This window comes from Halichoerus grypus, chromosome 10 (assembly GCF_964656455.1).
Source record: "Halichoerus grypus chromosome 10, mHalGry1.hap1.1, whole genome shotgun sequence".
In the NCBI taxonomy this organism is placed as follows: domain Eukaryota; kingdom Metazoa; phylum Chordata; class Mammalia; order Carnivora; family Phocidae; genus Halichoerus; species Halichoerus grypus.
The window spans coordinates 111492121-111500921 of NC_135721.1; the positions used below are offsets into that span (position 1 = coordinate 111492121).

The following is an 8801-nucleotide window of genomic DNA, read 5'->3' on the forward strand; positions in this document are numbered from 1 at the left end:
TAAGCGTCTGCCTTCAGCTCAGGTCATGGTCCCAGGGTCCTGGGAATGATCCCTGCGTTGGGCTCCCTGTCCGGCAGGAAGCCTCCTTCTCCCTCCCACTCCCCCTGCTTGTGTTTCTGCTCTGGCTGTCTCTCTCTGCAAATAAATAAAATCTCAAAAAACAAAAACAAAAACAAACATCTCACTAACACAAGAATGATTCTGGCCAGAGCTGAGGCCCTGTACCTACCAAGGGCTGGATGATGAGGTGGGGGGGCCCCGCGGGTACTTGTCATGGTATAGGACCCAGGACCCAGGAGGAGTTAATTTCTGATGAAATTGGAAAAGATGTCTGAGCCTGAAGGCTGGACAGCTGGCATGAGAGCTGGTCTGAGAAAAAAGGAATCCTTTTTTTTTTTTTTAAGATTTTATTTATTCATTTGTCAGAGAAAGAGCACAAGCAGGAGGAGAAATAGGCAGAAGGAGAAGCAGGCTCCCCGCTGAGCGGGGAGCCTGATGTGGGACTTGATCCCAGGACCCTGGGATCATGACCTGAGCAGAAAGCAGACGCTTAACTGACTGAGCCGCCCAGGCGTCCCAGACAAAAGGAATCCTAAGGTAAGTTTTCCTGAAAGGAGAACTTGCCCACACCCCAAATTGGAAGCAGGTCCCCAGGGCTGCAATAATGAGGGGTGACAGGCACCATTTGGTCGCAGGCCCCACGTGGCTGGAGGAAGGAAAGGAAGGGAAGCAGCCTCCCCCCACCCCCCACCTCCCTTGCTCCTCCCTTTCACCCCCTGCGGCTCCCAGATACTCTCCCTCCCCTTCTAGCCTTTGAAGGGGGGTGGCTAGGACTATGGCTTTAAGGAGCAGGATGCAGCCAGCCCCAACCCCTTTGTCTGGGCCCTCTCCACCCCAACAGGGAAAGGTAAAGGACCTCACTTAGCTCTGCAATTACGCCTCCAAGGTAGGCCTCAAGCTTTTGGTGGGGGGGTAAAATGGCCCCAACCCATAAAAGAAAACCCTGGCTCCTTTCAAAAGGGAACAAAGGCGTTCCTTCCTGCCAACTCCCAAATTGAGGACAATGATTTGGAAAAGCTTTCATAGCTGAGAGGAATAGAGTACCTAGGAGGAAGGCAGGATAGGCGGGGCCAGCAGAGGTCCCTCCCTTCAACTCCTGTTCTCATTAATGGTTACCCTAAAAATAGGGGCGATCGGTTAACTAATACAGATGTCATCCTTCATCACATGCTATACCAAGCACTACCCCATCAAGCCCTTACCAAACCCAGTGTGGTAGGGGCTATTTACACCCATCAGACACCTAAGGAATATGGAGGGTTAGAGGTTAAATCGTGCATAAAACTGATTTCATTCTTATACAACCTCGAGTTATTAGTAAGATTGTTCCTATTTCACAGATGTAGTAACTGTAACCACAGAGGGAAATGGACTTGGTGGGACAGATTTAAATACATGCAAAGACCTATGCATGTCCTTAAAGAGGGCAGCCAGCTCACCTCACAAGGATGCTAACAGTGGCAGACTTTCTTTGAATGGTTACTGTATACCAGCCCTATCATCATTTCCACCCTAGAAAAATCATGGCAACCTTGAAACCCACTGGGGGGCGGGGGGCGGCCTCAAGAAGCCACAGCAGGTGTTGGAGAGGAGGGCAGGGGTAGCTCTGTGTCCTGGGCCCTCCACCTGAGGGCACCAGAAGGGATATCCCTCCCCAGCAAAATTACCACCAGTCCAAACCCACAGCACCCACAAATCAGGAGGTGGTTCAAAACTCATAGCGTCCTTAACGGTCTTTACTTCATGCACCCTCTCACCTTGGGGGGGGTGGGGGGAGATGAGGAAGCACAAGGGCTCAGTCTCTCAGGGCAGGGGATAAGGGGGAAAGGCAAGCTGGAGGTCGAAGCACAGGCCTGGGGCTGAGCCCAGACGGCTGCCCTTCTTTGCCACAGGTGAGTGAATCCAGCAGCAAAGCCTGAGCCCAAGAACGGCTCCCTGGTGCTAACTTGCTAAGTTCACCCCACAGTCTCTCTTGGCTTCTTGCACTTTTTCTCCTGCGAAGTGGGACTCATCACCTACCCTCCAACAATCAGAAGAGGGATGCTGTTCTTCTGGGAGGTGGCGCTACAGCTTTTGAGACCTCAGTTTGTGGAGTGTGGGAAGTGGGACCAGCTTCATCCCGGAAGGGGAAAAATGGAAAGTGAGCCCCCAGGGCAGGCAGTGTGACCGGGGCAGGGCGGCGCCACCCCGACCCGGCTCCTCCCCCGCCAGGTGTGTACAGAGAGAGGGCAGCCCCTCCCGAGGGCGTCCCCGAAGCCCCGCGGTGCCTCGCCGGGGTGGCTCATCTAGGGAGGACCCCGAAAGACCACCCCTCTGGCGCACACCCTGGCCCACCTGCTCGCCCGCACATCCACTAGTTATATCTTCTATCCCTGGGAGGGGAGAAAACGGCCCCTTCGCCTGAAACCCACAGGTCTAAGTCATGAGGGACGGACGCCCACCTTCCTGGCTGAATTCCTTCCCCCGCCTATAAGGAGGCTCGCTCTGAAGCCGAGGGCAGGTAAGGACACCCCCTCCCAATGACCGAAGCTTCTTCCTCCACTCCTCTCCGGAGGGACACGTCCTCCCCTCGACTCTAGACCCCAAGAAGGCCACCCCGTCTCCCTCCCTGGGGACGAACTTCTCTCCCTCGGGGTCTTGGGAATACAGCATGAGTATCCCACTCGTATCCCTTCAAGTCACATGTCCTTTCCCCCCTTTTTCCTTCTTGCCACAGGTGGTCCACCCCTCCTCCCCTACCATGCCGGGTCTCCAGCCGGATGGGAGCCGCCTCCCCCGGACGTCCCAGGAAGAGGGTCCCTCCTGGCAGTCCCGGGACCCCTCCGCTGTCCCCTCCCCCACCAGGCCCGGACCCCCGGACTGACGAGCCTCCCCGGGGCCACGGGGCGCTCACCTGCCGAGAACCTGGCTCGGGCGCCGCTCTGCGGGCGAGCCGCGGGTCGGGACAGGCTGGCGGGAGGCCGGCGGGCGGCCGCGCAGGGCGCTCGGCTCGCGAATCTCCGGCGCCGATCGCCGAACTACGTTTACTTGGGCCACTTAACCCCCGCGCTGCCGGCCTGGCGCGGCGGCCGCCCGCTCGCCGGCCTGCCAGTGGGCCGGTTGCGTCCGTCGGGGGGCGCTCGGAGCGTCCACGCGGGCTGCGGCCGCGGGGCTGGGGGGTGGCTGCTGCGCCGAGGCAGCTCAGGCCTGACCGGGCTGCGAGAGTGGGTGGGGAGGGGGCGGTGCCGAGGCCCCTTGTAACCCCGGCCTGGCGCTCGCCCCGCCCCCGCCCGGGGGCGCCCCCGCCGCAGCCACTCAGAGCCGGCCCCGGGCGCGGGGGGTGGGGGGGGGGGAAACGGGGGGTGGGGACGAGGGAAATTTGAAATCACTTCGGAGCCTCCCCTCCGCCCCTCCTCCACAGGCGCCGCCTCCTGTCCCCCCTCCGCCTGTTAAATCACCCATCGGGCTAACAGACCCTGATGGGGCCCTAGCCGACATCACCCCCCAAACACACACACACACTGGGACACACACACACACACACACACACACACACTGGGACACATACACACACACACACACACACACACACACACACTGGGACTCAGCGGGGGCCCCCTTTCCCCGCCCCCCACCCTGAGCAGGATGCGCGGCCCAGAGAGGGACGTGCCCCCACTGGAGTCACACAGCGGCGGAGTCTCCCCTCTACCCCCACCTCCAGCCGCAATGCCACCTGGGCGCTGCCGTGCCTCAGCCAGTCAGTCACCCCCTCTGGACCCTCGGACAGGTCCTTCCTTCCTCCCACCCTGCTGGGCCTTTGTCAGCCATCTTGAGAGGAAGGGAGAGGAGAGCAGACAGGGAAGGCGGCCGGGTCCTTTGCCGCCTGGGTTCTCAGGTCCACCCGGCCTCACAAGCAGAAGAAGCCCCACTCTTAGGTCTCAAGTGCCTCTGCCCTTAAAGGGTGTTGAACTATTGGAAAACTGTACTTCCTAATATTTATTGTACCTGGTATTTATATCCATATGTTTATCTGTTTATTGTGTGTTTCTCCACACATTAGACTGCGAGGTCAGGGTCTCCGTGTATCTTAGCACACAGGAGATGCCTAATAAATATGTGTTGAATGAAAGAATGAAAGAAAAATGAATGATGACAGGATGGCCTACAGGCCCTATAGGAGCTGGCTCCTGCCTGCCTTTCCAGGCATCTCCTATCCTCCCCCCTGCCCCACTTCACTCAACCTTCTCACCTCTTGGCTGTTCCTCAAACACATCAAGCATGTTCCTGGACATTCCTTGTCCAGAGGACTCTGCATGGCCAGTCTCTCACCTTTCTGTTCTCTCCCCAAAAGGTCAACTTCTAGAGATGCTTTTCCTGACCACCCCACCTAACAGCCTCCCCACTCCATCCCTCCTATCTGATGTCATTCCCTTTGTAGCTCGCAGAGCTATTTCAAATTTTTTTAGGATTTTATTTATTTATTTGAGAGAGAGCAAGCATGGGAGGGGGGCAGAGGGAGAGGCAGGGGGAGGGGCAGAGGAAGAGGGAGAAGGAGACTCCCTGCTGAGCAGGGAGCCAGATTTGGGGCTCCATCCTAGGACCCCTAGAGATCATGACCTGAGCCACCCAAGCACCCCATGCAGAGCTATTTCAAATTGTTTTGGATATTTCCTTGTTTACATCTTTCTTTTTCTTGTTTTTTTCTTGTTACAGACACACACTATAAACCATACTCCATGAGGGCAGAAACCACATCTGTCTGTCTAGGTCCAAGCTGTATTTCCAGTCCCACAGGAGGAGTTCAACACAAGTTTGTTGAATGAATGAATGAAAGAACACAGGTTTCCTGCCTCCGGGGCTCCAGCTCTCCAAGTAAAAGCACAGCTTTCTCCCTTCATCTCCTACCAGGTATTTGCAAATAACTAAATGGCAAATTCTCTGGCAGCTGCAAACATTTCCAAACCTATTGGATCTTGTCCTACCTAGGAACCTGGATGGAGGTTAAGGAAATGTGAAAGTGAGATGGGGGAGCCTCCTGTGAATGAGCAGGAGGAACTTCTTGGCCACTGGCACAAACATCCAAAATTGGGTTCCAGTCCGTGTAGGAAGAAGGGGATCCCCCCGGAGGGCCTGTCTCTTGTCCCCACCATCTAAGGTATGCCTTTAGGGGAAAGAAATATATAAGCTGGTGGGCTTGTGGGGAGGGCTGCTGGGCCTATTTTCTGATCCCTAAGCCAAGACCTGCCACGTGGCAAAAGATGTACCACCGAGAACACCTAGGAGGCCTAGTTTAGATGCCAAAGGGTTGGGTTTCTGGGGACAAGGCAGACATTTCTGGGAAGAGCAGACCACCTAATTTCAGGAAGAAAAAAGGAGAGGGTCTCAATGAGCAAGTGTTCTGAGTCCTATCATTTGGAAAGGAGGGTGAATGCCAGGAGAACGGGTGGAAGAAAAATGGCACGATGTCTCCCTAAGACACAGAACTTTATAGTTTGCAAAGTTCATTCGTTATATTCACCACCTCATTTGAGCCTCAGAGCCGCTCCACGAGGAGTCAGGGCAAGGAGAATCAGGGCGCCTTTTCAGATGAGGGGACTGAGGCCCAGAGAAGAGAGGGACTTGTGCAAAGTGAGTCAGCCAGACAGCCTGACCTTGACTGAGCACCTGCTATATAGCAGGCAGCTGGCTAGGAATTCAGACAGGAAAGCCCATAGCTTACCTGTTGGGTAGGGAGTGTCAGAAAATGAACATAAATAAGCAAATAAGAGACTATCCGGTGTGGATCAATCTGGGAAGAAGAGAAAATGGAGACAGGATTGATGCAGCCAGGGCAAGACCTAGGTCAGGATTCAGCTTGTGGATGGCATGTGGTAGGGAAAGCCAAGACACCAGTGTAGCCAGAGCAGAGGGAGTGAGGAGGGGAGAAATAATAGGGGGCCAGGTCTTGTGGGACCAATAAGCCATGGCAGGGATTTTGAATGTCACCATTTAAGCCGTGATCTGACTTAGATGTTTAAATCAGATCCAAGTGGCGAGGTGGATGGGGAGGAGACCTGATCTGGAAAACTGAGGTTCGTAGCCTGGATCATGGTGGGAGCAGAGGAGGTGGAGAAAAGTGACTGAATTTGGGATAGATTGTGGAGATTGGGCCAAGTAGTGCTGATGGCCCCAGGGGGAAAGGGAGGGATGGCATCAAGGATGGCCCCTAGAATTTTAGCCTAAGCATCTGGGTGAAGGGTAGTTCATTTACTTAAATGAGGAAGGTTTACATAATGTGGATTTGGAGGGGAGCTCAGCAGGTCTGCCATGGCCACGTGAATATGGATTCACACTGTGACCTGGGCTGCTACCCACGTGCCCTGACTCTGTCCAATGCTCCTTTCACTGTCGAGGTGGTAGGGCATGCCATATATATCTCCCACACCACACCCCCTCCTCCAGCACTCATTCTCAGAGGGGCGGACCCCATGTCCTAGAAGGGGGATTTTCATCAGACATGGTGGTTTGAATTCTACCTCTAAGGTTGCATGAATCTGATAAATCGCCTGGTCTCTTTGAGCCTCAGTTTCCTCAGCCAAAGAGAGAGAATACTTCATTGCCACTGGGACCAATGAATGAACCATTAAATGAAAACATTGGTGTTGGATTACCCAGTTGGGCAGACAAGGCTCCAGCCCCCAAAGAAAAATTTTTATGAAAGATTTTGCCTTTTTTCCCCCCATACTCCCCAAGATTTTGCTTTTTGATGTTTAAAAAAACCATATAGGGGTGCCTGGACGGCTCAGTCCTTAAGCCTCTGCCTTCGGCTCAGGTCATGATCCCAGGGTCCTGGGATCGAGCCCACATCGGGCTCCCTGCTCCGCGGGGAGCCTGCTTCTCCCTCTCCCACTCCCCCTGCTTGTGTTCCCTCTCCCACTGTGTCTCTCTCTGTCAAATAAGTAAATAAATCTAAAAAATAAATAAATAATAAAAAATTTTAAAAACCATATAGTTAGGGAGTCTTTCTGGCTCAGTCGGTGGAGAGTGCAACTCTTGTTCTTGGGGTCTTGAGTTCAAGCCCCACGTTGATGGGCCTAGAGATTACTTAATAAAAATAAAAAATAAATAAAATTCATATAGCTGTTACTACACACATAGACACACACACAGGCAGTGGAGAACACAGGTTAGAAAGAGAATCTGTGTTTCCAGATTGATTTCAGGTCTTCCCATGTTGGACACCAGTGCAACGGTGTTTCTTTAAAAATTTATTTCAGGGGCGCCTGGGTGGCTCAGTCAGTTAAGCGTCTGCCTTCAGCCCAGGTCATGATCCCAGGGTCCTGGGATCCAGTCCGCGTTGGGCTCCCTGCTCCGCGGGAAGCCTGCTTCTCCCTCTCCCGCTCCGCCTGCTTGTAGTCTCTCTCTCACTATCTCTCTGTCAAATAAATTAAAAAAAATTTTTTTTTTTAATTTATTTTAACAGGGGCGCCTGTCTGGCTCAGTCAGTGGAGCGGTGGACTCCTGATCTCCAGGTTGTGAGTTCGAGCCCCACATTGGGCATAGAGATTATTTAAAAATAAAAGCCATAGTAATAATAATAAAATAAAATAAAAACAAAATATTTAAAATAAACAGTAAGTAAAAAAAATTTATCATAACAGATCACAATCATTATACTCATGATGGTAATCAATGTTTATTAAGAAGACAACAAAAATTCTGTGATTAAAGGTCATTTGTTTCGTCATCTGAAAAAAAAAAACATAGATAAGGGAATGTCCTTGCTCTTAGGAAATAAACACTATAAAGTATTTAGAGGTAAAGGGGCACACTGGCACCAATTTGCCCTTAAATGGTTCAGAAACAACAATATGCATATGTATGGGAGAGGGAGAATGTAAAGCAAATGGAGGAAAATGTAAACAAAAGGAAAATCTGGTTAAAAAGACATTCATTCATGAGTTCCTACTACTAGTCCTACAACTCTTCTATAAATTAAATGAGGGATTATATCAAATAAAAAGATGCCCCCTGAAAATTAATGTTAAAAAAATAAACCACACAGGGGTACCTGGGGGGCTTAGTTGGTAGAGCACGCACCTCTTAATTTCAGGGTTGTGAGTTCGAGCCCCACATTGGGCATGGACATGGAGCCTACTTAAAATAAAATTTTAGGTGCACCTGGGTGGCTCAGTTGGTTAAGTGTCCGACTTTTGATTTTAGCTCAGGTCTTCATCTCAGGGTCCTGAGTTCAAGCCCCGCGTTGCGCTCCATTAATTAGTTAATTAATTAAAATACTAAAAAAACAAGGGCCGCCTGGCTCAGTAGAGCATGTGACTCTTGATGTCGGAGTTGTGAGTTCGAGTCCGATATTGGATGTAGAGATTACTTAAAAATAAAACCTTGAAAAAAAATTCTTTAAACAAAAAACAAAAACCCCACACATGTGGGGTGCCATGCTGGCTGAATCAGAAGAGCATGCAACTCTTGTTTTCGGGGTCATGAGTTCAAGCTCCATGTAGGGTGTAGAGATTACTTAATTTTTAAAAAAAGCACACATAAATATATATATCCTTCATGCCTTTGTGCTAATCAACACATTGATGGACTTACACCCATGTCATGGTTAAATATTATATTTGTGTTGAATTCTACCACCATTTTTTCAGCTCTCACAGCAGCTACAGGTTTTAATAACATGCAAAAAGCTAAGCACTGTGCTTGTTGCATAATAAGTACCTCAGATGCGGTAGGTATTTTTATGAACAGGTGACTTCATCTCT

At 51.5% G+C, this 8801-nt stretch overlaps 1 protein-coding gene and 1 long non-coding RNA gene across 7 annotated transcripts in view; one reads left to right on the forward strand and one right to left on the reverse strand.

The window, feature by feature from the left end:
* DNMT3B (DNA methyltransferase 3 beta) overlaps positions 1-3158 on the reverse strand; it is a 41326-nt gene extending 38168 nt beyond the window's left edge. For all 6 annotated transcript variants that reach the window (XM_036093263.2, XM_078057045.1, XM_036093262.2 and 3 more), the window contains exon 1: positions 2954-3158. The gene's annotated coding sequence lies outside the window, so the exon portion shown is untranslated. The remainder of the gene's footprint in view (positions 1-2953) is intronic.
* LOC118536467 (uncharacterized) lies at positions 2289-8545 on the forward strand. The gene is made up of 4 exons (XR_013441987.1): positions 2289-2560; positions 4753-4947; positions 5026-5194; positions 7502-8545. It is a non-coding gene; the product is annotated as an uncharacterized LOC118536467 (long non-coding RNA).
* Positions 8546-8801: the final 256 nt, after the last annotated feature.